We start from the raw sequence: 12,106 nt of genomic DNA, 5'->3' as shown, positions 1-12,106 counted from the left end.
AAAGAAAGAAAGAAAAAAGGAAAGTACAAACATTTTAATTTCAGTTAGCATTTTAATTAGACATACAAATAAATCTTGGTGTGAAGGAAGAGAGCAACAGCTTGAGCTTAGGCTCTGAGCGCCTTCACCGGAATGTCCTAGGTTTTATACAAAGAAGCCAAAAACAGAAGTGGGACTTTAAAAATATGTGACCATGAGCAGGGCCCGTTGATGGATGCCTCCAATCCTGGTGCTCAGGAGGCAGAGGCAGGTGGCGCAAGACTGCCCTAGTCTGCATAGTGAATTTCAGGAAATGGAGGAAAAGAAAGAAAAAACGAAGCAACAAAAGACCCTGACCGTCTTCATGCATTAAGGGGAACACATCTGCCTTAATGACGCCGAGTGGAAAGTACACTGTTATGCCATCCCAAGCGCTGGTACTTAAGCATACAGAAAAAAAGAGGCAAGGGCCAGGTATGAGGGCATATACTCAAGTGACCCTGAAAAGCCCTGGAGGGTGGCACTTCAGTCTTCTTTATATTTTTTGGAAGCACCTAACACAATATCTATGTGTCACATGCTAAATACTGAATGAAGTAATGAGCTGGGAGGTGGTGGTTCACACCTGCAGTGTAATGAGCTGGGAGGTGGTGGTTCACACCTGCAGTACCAATACTCTGGAGGCTGAGCAGACAACAGAGGTCATTTCAATTTAGCCTGGGGTGCATAGAGAACCTATCAACAAAAAGCAAATAAATAAAAATAAAAGGTAAATCATTAAATTATTATTTCGCTTATTACTAACATAAACTTTCTCCTAAATAACAAATTTGTATGTTGAGCCCCAACTTATACACATATTTTGGGTTTATCTTAAAGAACTACCTTAACTACCAAATTGGCCCAAACCCAATTTGAATACTGGGGGGACCTCACTATGTGAAATAGTGGCACCCGCAGGCCAAGGGTGTGAAAGCCATGGAGCTTCACCAGCAGCCTCTCGGAATTCCTGCATTCACACAACTAAAAGTTAAAATAAACAGAGCATTGGTGGAGCGGACCTTTAATCCCAGCACTAGGGAGGCAGAGGCAGCCTGATCTAAAGAGTGAGTTACAGGACAGCCAGAGCTCCACAGAGAAGCCCTGTTTCAAACAAACAACCCAAACAAACAAACATAAAAATTAAAATGAAATCTTTCAAAAATAGTCAAGAAAGCCAAGCATAGTGGCCCATGCCTTTAATCCCAGAACTCAGGAGGCAGAGGCAGGTGGGCCTCTGAGCTGGAGGTCAGCCTGGCCTTCAGAGACAGTTCCAGGGCAGCCAGGGATTCATAGAGAAACTCTGTTCAACAAACAAAGACAAGAAACGTTCTTGGGACCGAGGAAATGTCGCTGACTGAGCACTTACCAGGTACGTATGAGGGCCAGAGTCTCAGTACCACATAAAGCTGCTTGAACCTAACACCAGTTCCCCTATAAATCTACCCTCAGAAGATGAAGATAAGGGGTCCCCAGAGGAAGCCAGACTAGCCGCGTTCAGAAACTCTGGGTTTGATTGAGAGACCCTGCCTTACTGAGCAAGGTTTGGAGAATGGTTCCTGACATTTACCTCTGACCTCACATGCACACACTCACATGCATACATACTATATTAATCACAACCACACATGTGCACTGCACCCACAGTATCTCACACACACACACACACACACACACACACACACACATAGAGGAAAATGGAAAAAAAATCAATGAACAAAATTCAACACATTTGTACATATCTAAGATGCATAAAGTATTGTAAACAAAGATGAAGATTATAGTGTTAAAGGTGGTATTGTTGCTGGGTGTGGTGGTGGGCGGATCACTGTGAGTTTGAGGCCAGCCTGGTCTACAAAAGTGAGTCCAGGATACCCAAGACTGTTGTACAGAGAAACCCTGTCTCAAAAAAACTAAAAAAAAAAAAAAAAGTTGGTATTGTTTCTGACAAATTTTTTTCTGCTCTTATAATTTAATACAGTGTTTGGGGTTTTGTTTTTTCCAACAAGCTTCTGTTACTTATCTAATAATAGAGTCTCTTTTCTTCATGGAATTGAAAAATCCCCTTTGGGCTAAAAGAAGGAAGCAAGCCCCTTCCACTAAGCTGCCCAAATATACATATGTTCCAGAAGAAGAGAAATGAAAAAGAAAACAAGGAAATAAGAAAAACGTAACAAAGGCAAAAGCATTAGCGTTTGAAGCCAGGCATGGTGGTACACATCTTTAATCCCAGCACTCAGGAGAGAGAGGCCGGGGGATCTCTGAGTTGAAGGCCAGCCTAGGCTACAAAGAGAGTTCCAGGACAGCCAGGACTCTGTTACACACACACACACACCCATACACATGGACTTAGTATGATGTTCCATACCTGTAATCTCAGCACTGAGGACTTTTGTGACTTCCAGACTAGCCCAGGCTACATATATCCAGGCCCTGTCTCAAAAGTAAACACCAGACAAACACAGGGGGAAGGGATGTGGGCTATTTGGGAGCTGGGCCTCTTTCTAAGAGAGAAGAGGCCCAAATTCCTACTCCTAGAACTCATAGAAATCCGCTCGACTTGCCTCCCGAATTGCTTTTAACCATGAGAGAAAAACCTGTAGGTGCTCACCTGCCCTTGTCTGCGCACCACATGAATGGCTGGTACTTGCAGAGGCCATTGGGGCCACTGAAACTAAAGTTACAGTTTGTTGTGAACTGGTCCTATAGAAAAGCCGCCACTGAGCCATCCCTCTAGCTCTAAGTAGTATATTATCAAAGGACCTAATTACGGGCCATGCGCAGTGGTGCATGCCTCTAAGCCCAGGCAGAGGCCGGCAGATCTCTGTGAGTTTGAGGCAAGCCTAGTCTACAAAATGAGTCCCAGACAGCCAGGACTCGATTACACTGAGAAACTCTGTCTCGCAAGCAAAACATAAAAAGGACCTGATTGCCTACCTGATATACATCTCAGTGCCTGCCTATAGTGAACCCACAGTCCGTGCTTTCCTTATCTGACATCTCGTAGCCCAGGAGCTTGCTAAGAAGTGTATGACCTTGAACAGGATCCTGATCCGTACGTTTCTTCCTCCTCCAGAGTACTGTGATTACAGGCGTTTGGGCCAGCATACCTAGACTCCCTACTGGCTTGGTGATGCACTAAACGCTTGTGTCCTCAAACTCAAACAGTAAAGTGTTAAACTCCGAAGAGATAGTATCAGGAGGTCAGACCTTTGGAAAGTGGTTTGGTTGGTCTGGAGAAGCTCTGGTTAATGGGATCAGTGCCTTACATAGGGACCCAGGAAGCTCCCTCACTCCCTGTGCTACCCAAGGACAGTGAGGGGGACAGCATCCACTAAGTAGGTACAGCCTTCACCAGACACTGAATGTGCCAGTGCCTTGATTTTGGATTTCCCTGTCTCCAGAATGGAGAAACACATACTTCCTATTACACATACACACACACACACACACACACACACACACACACACACACACACACCATCATGATAAATCCTTTGTATATTTCTGTACTGATGAAGTCAAGAAACAGCTCACGCTGGAGAGAAATGCAATGAAATTAAGCAGTGTGTGAAAGCTTTCATCCCAGCAGTCAGGAGGCACAGGTGGGCGGATCGATGTGCGTTTGGGGCCAGCCTGGTGTAGAGAGTGAATTCCAGGACAGCCAGAGCTACAGAGTGAGACCTTGTCACAAACAAACAAACAAACAAACAACAACAACAACAACAACAACAACAAATCCTAATATGGCAGCATGCATCTGTACCTCAAGCTGGGAGCTGGGGACAGTAGAATCACCTGGAAGGCCAAGGGCCAGCTAGCCTGGCGTCTATAGCATGACGTAAACAAGGGAAGCCCTGTCTCCAGCCCTGTCTCCAGAAGGTGGAAGAAGAGAACCAGGCTGGATAAGTTGTACTATGACCTATGCACTATGGCACACATGCACCTGTACTACACAACTCTGTTTGTCTCTCTCTCTCTGTATGTGTCTCTCTGTCTCTCTGTCTCTCTGTCTCTCTCTCTCCTGTATCTCCAACATGCATGCTAGCACCCATACTGTCCTCCCTGTATGGTATCTGTCACTGTAATGGTAGGTAGGTGCTCAATCAATAGGTTTTGAATCTCACTAAATCACACATATAAGAAGTGGGAAGCACACCGCAGAAAGTCCTCTAAGCTTGGTGTAGTGACACATGTCTATAATCCAGGATTGGGAGGTAGAGGCAGGAAAACCAGGAGTTCAAACTCAGTCTGCCTACCTGGGACCTGTCTCAGAAAAACAAATAGTGAACTTTTCTAGATGTGGTGTGTTTCAGAAATACAGCAGGTAAGAGGGGTAGCTGTTGAAACTCAAGTTTCTTTTCCTCAGGACACACAAGGCATATGCAATAGAGAACAATTACCCAACCTAGAACACCAAACTCACTGTGCTTTTTGGCACAATGAAGGACTAATATAGGTGAGAGATCCACCTACTCAGAATGAGACTTGTGCGATGGTGACATGTGTCTCTTGGGATGACACACACACTTGGACTCGCTCATACACATATACACACAAAAAAAATTAAAAAGAATAATTTGAATAAAGCTTGGTTGGCATTGTGGTCCATACCTGTTATCCCATCACTTAGGAGGCTGAGGAAAAAGGATTTCCAGAGTTCAAGGCCACCACAGATACATAGTGAGTACAAAGCAAGCCTGAGATAGAGAGCAAAACTCTGTCTTCAAACCATCCCCTCCCCCCCCCCCCCCCCCCGTTTTTGTTTTTATTTTTGTTTTTGTTTTACTAAGATCGTCTACTAGGCAATTGGGATTGATTAACCCAGGTCCTCTCAAAGAGCAACAAGTGTGGGGCTGGTGCGATGACTTGGTGGTTAAAAGAGCTGTTCCTGTTCCAATGAACACTGACCCAACACCCAGCACCAACATGACAGCTCACAACTTTCTATAACTCAGGTGCTAGCTAGGAGATCAGTCACCCTTTCCTGGCCTCCATGGGCATCAGGCTTGAAAGTTGTGCATAGGCGTACATGCAGGCCAAACACCTATTCACATAAATGCTCTTAACCACTGAGCCATCTCTTCAGGCTCTACTTTCTTTTTCTTGATGACAGACACCTTTAAAAGTTTTTTTCTCAGCCAGGAATGGTGGCACACACCTTTAATTCCAGCACTCAGGAGGCAGAGGCAGGCGGAGGGCTGTGAGTTTGAGGCCAGCCTGGTCTACAAAGTGAGTCCAGGACAGCCAGGGCTACACAGAGGAATCCTGTCTCAAAAAGATAAGTTTCTCCTCGAGATGCAAAGGAGCCACCAAGCCTTATTAGGTAAAAGCCAGGCTGCCTGCCAGTTTCTAGCTTTAAGGGTTGAAAACTATCCTCCCTAGTTGAAGAAATGTGTGCACAGGATGTTATCACTGAAATGAAGAGATGACAGACACATCTAAGGAATACCTCAGAGATTTGATCCCTTTATGAACCTTCAGATTAAAATGTATATGTGGAGATGACCACTAGCAGGCCACAGAATAATAATACTGGAACCCTATCATGGCAGGCGGCACCCCAGGAGACTTCAATTTTTTGTTTGTTTTTCTTTTTTTTTTTTTTCTTTTTCTTTTTTTTTTTTTGTTTTTTGAGACAGGGTTTCTCTGTGTAGCCTTGGCTGTCCTGGACTCACTTTATAGACCAGGCTAGCCTCAAATTCAGAGATCCACTTCCCTCTGCCTCCCAAGTGCTGGGATAAAAGCATGTGCTACCCCTGCCCAGTGTCCCAGAGGACATTAATGGCTGGGCAGCAGAGGTATCTGCCCTCTTCCCAAGGACCAGTTTTACTATAACATAAAGTTGAGGCATGTACATTTTCATATTCAGGTTTTTGTTTGTTTGATTGTTTGTTTGTTTGTTTGTTTTGTTTTTGAGACAGCGTCTCACTGTGTAGCTCTGGCTTCCTGGAACTCACAGCCTGCCTCTGCATTCTGGGAACTGGGGTTAAAGATGGACACTCCGCGCCTTAAAAGTTTTTGCTAACTAAACAAATAAAAACAGTGGTTTCTTTTTCCTCTCTTGCCCCCTTGTAGAGCACTCAACCATTTTGCTCAGCAGTACCCAATTCCTAAGCCAGTTAAAGCTCATATAGTTCTTACATTTTAAGCATGCCCACCAGGCAGTGGTGGCACATGCCTTTAGGCCCAGCACTAGGGAGCCAGAAGCAGGAGGATCTCTGTGAGTTTGGGGCTAGCTTGGTCTACAGAGTGAGTTCTAGAACATCCAGGGCTGTTACACAGAGAAATCCTGTCTCTAAAAACCAAAGAAAGAAAGAAAAAGAGAAAGGAAGGAAAGAAAGAAGAAGAAAATTGAGCATGCCAGAGTTTATCCTTTGAGAGCCTTGCTTCACACACAGGCATATGTATACATAGATGTACACATAAACATACATATGTGCATATATGTTCTAGAACTTTCAGGTGGTCTGCCACATTGTTTCAAGTGAAGAAATCTGACGAAGTACATTAATTGTGCCAAAGATCACACATCCCACTCACCCCTGCTGACAGTAATCTCTGGGTAAGCACTTATCTCTGGGAAAATGCGTTACACTCTTTCTCTTTCCCTCCTGGACATTCTTGCATCAGTTGGGGTTTAGGAAACATGACGGAGGAGTGAGAGATGAGGTTTTAAAAGGTAAACAGAAGGCATGAGAGCAGCCTTGAGAGCAGGAGGAGAAATGGAGGCAGGTGTGCGCCATCTCACCCTTAGTTCCTTGGACGGCAAACTGCAACCGGTGAGAGTTATTTTTCTCTTCAAATGAGTTCTTTAACTCCACCTCTTGAGTGACTTTTATGCACCCAACACTGGTTTAATGTTATGATGAAAGACACCATTCTGCCCTTAAGCCGTGTGTATAAGCTAATCTTGAAACATTTTTTTATATGCCAGTGGCTGCCATGTAACGTAAAACATGACAGGTACCAGGTCAACGGTGAGAGTTCAGAGAGCCAAGAAAATTAAAGGCAGCCCTCCCAGCTTGGAGGGCAGCTCGGGTGGTCATCAGTCTTGACTTACACTTAACTGGCTTGATGGCCACTTTGTAGCTGTGACAAAGTACCCAAGGACACAGCTTAAAAGATGAAGGATCTATTGTCACTTGGGAGTTTCAGAGATGCCAGTCCACAGCTGGCGCCATTGTTTCTAGGCCTGTGGGGGCATCATAGTCCCCCCGGGGGGCACAGTCTGTCCTAGCCAGGGGTCTAGTGGAGCAGATCTGCTCTCCTGATGGTGGCAGGATGTAGAGAGATGGGAAAGATCCCAGGACAATACAGTTTCCAAAGGTGCACTCCCAGTGGCTGACTTCAAGCATCAGTCCCCATCTTCTGAGCCTTTCTTGGGATACATCATATCTATATCCTAACGTCTGGAGTTTGCAGGAGGCATTTGGGGGTATGGGACCATCACTGATAAGTCTGGAATAGTCTGGGGCAAACCAGGAGGATGGGTAAACTACCAAAGGCAGGGAGGTATGTAGGAAGAGTCAGAGAAAGCTCTGTTTAGGCGAGGAGACGGGAGCTGAAAGGGATCCTGTAGAATGAGCTGGATTCGATTGCCTATCTTGAACACAAACACGAGACAATCAGGTCCCCCACTCCTTAACACTAACACTAGCAATGTATTGTAGCCATAGGTGAATGCATCTCTCTACCCTCCTCTGGCAAGCTTCTATTTATGGTAGATGTTGATTAAGACAGAGAGCCACTAGTTGGCCAATGTGCAAACAAGAAGAAACTGCAGAACTCTCAGCCCTAAATGGAACGTATATTCTGCACATGCCCCACCCCCAAGGCTCAGGGATCATTTCAGAAAAGGAGGCAGAAAGAGATTAAGAGCCAGAGTTGATGGATGATTATAAGAAAATATGTTCTGGACACAGAAGGGCAGCTGCACAGGTGGACTCCCAGGGGTCCTGGCAGCATGCACAAAGCTCATGTAAGCCCAAAATACGGGCAAACCGAGGCCTGCCCAAACCCCAGCATGAACAGGGGTCTTGGGCACACAATCCCACCATAGTTAAAGAGGTAATGGCAATTGTTAGTTATTGGTAGATGGAGAGAGAGTTTTTTTCCCTAAGAGTATACCCCTGAGAAGATGGCCATGCTCCAGCGGAAGACAATACCTCTACAAATATTTGGGCAGCACAAATTAGGTCCCCCCCACCCCTGGGTTTTTGTTTGTTTGTTTTTTTGAGATAGGGTTTCTCTGTGTAGCCCTGGCTGTCCTGGAACTTGCTCTGTAGACAAGGCTAGCCTCAAACTCAGAGATCCTGCTGCCTCTGCCTCCCGAGTGCTGGGATTATGATCTTCATGGGGGAAGGAGGAGGACACAAAGTTGGGTGTGGAGGGAGTGGGGGTGGATTTGTGAAGAGTAGGGGAAGAGGGGATGAATGTGATTAAAAACACACTGTATAGCTCTCAAATAACCAATACCGAGGCTCGTCACCTCAGAGCACACTGGCTGCTCTTCCAGTGGACCACAGTTCAATTCCCAGCGTGCAGGGCCTGCTCACAGTTACCAGGAGTTTAAGCACAGCCCACACAACAGGACACTCTGTCTCAAAACAAAAACAGAAAAGAAAAGAGAGAAAGCTGCAGCCTCCTACCTCCAGCAGTTTCGGGAGAGTTCCTGTACACACAAGGTACAAGAAATGCTCAGCAGGAACCTCAGATCCTGGCCTAGCTGGGTCTACAGGACACCCAGCCTGGTATGTCCATGTCTGCCATGTCATCAGTATGTTTGTTTTGTTTTGTTTTTGAGACAGGGTTTCTCTGTGTAGCCTTGCCTGCCCTGGACTTGCTCTGTAGACCACGTTAGCCTGGAACTCACTGAGATCTGCTGCCTCTGCCTCCCAAGTGCTGGGACTAAAGGCGCGCACCACCGTGCCCAGTCCATCTCAGTACATTTTTTGCACATGTCCTTCAGAATGCAGCAACAGATGCCTGTCATCCTCCAACCCAGAAGCTAAGTGTCGTCAGATAGCATCTGATGCCTACAGCGAAGGTTTCCAAGCTCTGCTGTAACCCACCCAACCTGCAGCTTCTACCAGTGTCTCCTCCTCTTCCTTACCCTCTTCTTCCCCGTCTTCTTCTTTTCTTTTATCACCCATGTATTTATTTTTTGAGTGTCTTGGGGCCAGCAAGATGGCTCAGCTGATAAAGGTGCTTGTCTCCAAGCCTGGTGACCTAAGTTCAGTCAATTCCTAGAGTCCACATGTTGGGAAGAGAACCAGCTCCATGTGACCTTCTGCACAGGAGTGCCCTGGCATGTGCCCATCAATAAATAATAAATAAACGCAACCTGTATATATTCTAAGCATCTTGATTCACAACTTTCTTTGTTCTGTTATAAAGATTTAATTAAACTATGGCTGCCTTGGGAGATGGGATTTGAGGTGACCTAAATTTGTGTTCCCAGGCATGATTAATTATATTTGGCTCCAGAATAAACTCTTACTTCCTTTGGGGTGAAAGCTGGTTTTCTCGTGTCAACAACACTCTCTGTTCTGAGACTCAAACTCCATATCTAGCCAGCTGATGGCCTTGGACTCCTGATTCTCTGGTCCCCACTGCCTGCTGGAACTACAGGCACCCACCACCAAGCCCCCATCAGGCACTGACTAACGGCAGGGGCAGGGAGGTAGACAAAAAGGTATTAGGAAGAAGTAGGTGTTGGGGCATTGTAAAGTATTGGGAAAGTACAGCCACTTAAAGTTAGGGCAAAAGCAACATAGAGGAGGAGAAGGCGGAGAGGAAGGGGTGAGAGGCTACACACATAATCGCAACAGTTCTGGAAGCCTCGCCTCCAGACAATCTGAGGAAACCTAGCAATCCTAATTAAAAGCAAGCCTGTTCCTGATGTTTTATAGACAAGTCTGACACAGGGATATGTCAGCAGGATTAATTGTCTTCTCTCAGTTTGACTGTGCGATTGTGCAATGGAAGAGATCATTTTGCTAAATGCGCAAGCCCAGTTGATTTGGCAAATATTACCTTTTAATAAAGATTAAAGATTCCAAGACAGGAGTCAGAGCTAAAGGAAAGGCTTCTGGCGGCCCCGGGAGGTGATGGTACTTGCAAGAGTCAGCCACTGTGGGACCAGCTGGTTCTAGGGATGGGAAAACTGAAAACAAGCAGGTTTAATTGCATTACCCAATGATATTTAAGTAGTTAGTAAAAACAGACGGGACTCAAATATCAAGACTCTTAATTGGGTGCTTTTGGTGATGCTACAATCATTCGAATATGTGGAAGAGGGGGGTGTGTGTGTGTGTGTGTGTGTGTGTGTGTGTGTGTGTGTGTGTGTGTTGGTCTCAAAAGGCATCTTCTTGGAGTTGTTGAGACAGTGTCTCTTATTGGCTTGGCTGGCTGGCCAACAAGTCCCAGGTATCTACTTCTCAAGTCTTTGCCAGAACTGGACCTACAGATGCACAGCAGGATATTTTACGTGGGTTCTGGTGTGGGGTGGGAGGGTGGGCATCAAACATAGGTCCTCAGGCTTGCAAGGCAAACACTTTATGGGCTCCCCAGCCTCACAGCTCTTTAGTCCTTGCTGGCCTCATACTTTGATTATACAGTGGTCTCAGTGTTTAATAGCAGAGGCCAATGAGACCATTTCTATCCATTGTAATTATTTGTGTGTGTGTTTTAATTGTGAGCGTTTATTTTTATGTGTATGAGTGCTTGACTGTTGTCTGTGCACTATGTGTGTGCAGTGCCCTTTGAGACCAGAAGAGGGTGTCAGATCTCCCTAGAATTAGAGTTACAGGATCTGGGACTGGAATTACAAACAGTTGTGAGCTTGCCAAGTGGGTGCTGGGAATTGAACAGGTCCTGTGCATGAGTAGCCAGTGCTCTTAACTGATGAGCCATGTCTCCAACCCAATCTTTGGTCTTTGGTTTTTGGATGTTGTTTCTGTTTGTTTGTTCGTTGAGACAGAGCTTCTCTGGGTAGAGCAAGATAGCCTCAAAGTCAAGGAGATCCTCCTGCCTCTGCCTCCTGAGTGCTGGAGTGAAAGACATGAGCCACCACACCCAGCCCCATCTTTCCAAGAGATTTATTCCTACTTCATGTGTGCGAGTGCTTTCCTGCATATGTGTCTCTACACTATGTGCACGCCTAGTGCTAGAGGAGATCAGAAGAGGGCATCAGATTCCCTGGAACTGTAGTTACTGACAGTTGTGAGCTGCCATATGAGTGCCGGGGAATTGAACCAGGGTCCTCTGGAAGAACAGCCAGTGCTCTTAACTACTGAGCCATCTCTTCACCGTCAAGATCAGTATGATTGCCTTTTTTTCCGAGAGCTTTTTCTATAGCATCTGGTTATGTAGCCCAGGCTGGCCTGGAACCATGGGACCTTCTGCTTCTGTCTTCTAAGTGCTGGGGTTAGGGACACATCCCACCACACTGAGCTTTGTAGGTCACATCCTTAAGGAGTTCTTAAAAGAATTGCTCACTTGCTCTCCCCACCTCCTACCCCAAGGTATGGTGGTGGCACACACCTATATAACCCCTGCTCAGGGTGCCAAAGATGGAAAATTGCAGCAAGTTCAAGGCTAGCTTGGCCTACATAAGGAGCTAATTCCAGGCCACTCCAAGCTACAAAGTAAGAACACATCTTTTTTGGGGGAAGGGGCAGTTTGAGACAGGGTTTCTCTGTGTAGCCTTGGCTGTCCTGGACTCACTTTATGGACCAGGCTGGCCTCGAACTCACAAAGATCTGCCTGCCTCTGCCTCTTGAGTGCTGGGATTAAAAGCATGCACTACCACACCTGGCAAGAACACATCTTTAATAGAAAAATACCAAGATTAACTCTTTGCTCTCTCCCCCCCCTCTCTCTCTTACTCCCTCCCTCCCTTCCTGCCTGCCTTCCCCTCCTTTCTGGCGTCACTCTCATGCTAAGCACGCACTTTACCCCTGAGAAACAACACTTCCTAGTTCAAAGATTAGAATCTCATAATAAAGGTCTCATAACCTTCTTATATTTGAGGTTAGGAAAGAAAACTGTTCATAAAACATCCTTTGGTGGCTGGGCATGGTGG

This window comes from Acomys minous, assembly GCF_964271855.1.
Source record: "Acomys minous genome assembly, chromosome: 1".
NCBI classification, from domain to species: Eukaryota; Metazoa; Chordata; class Mammalia; order Rodentia; family Muridae; genus Acomys; species Acomys minous.
This window is presented reverse-complemented; position numbering follows the sequence as displayed.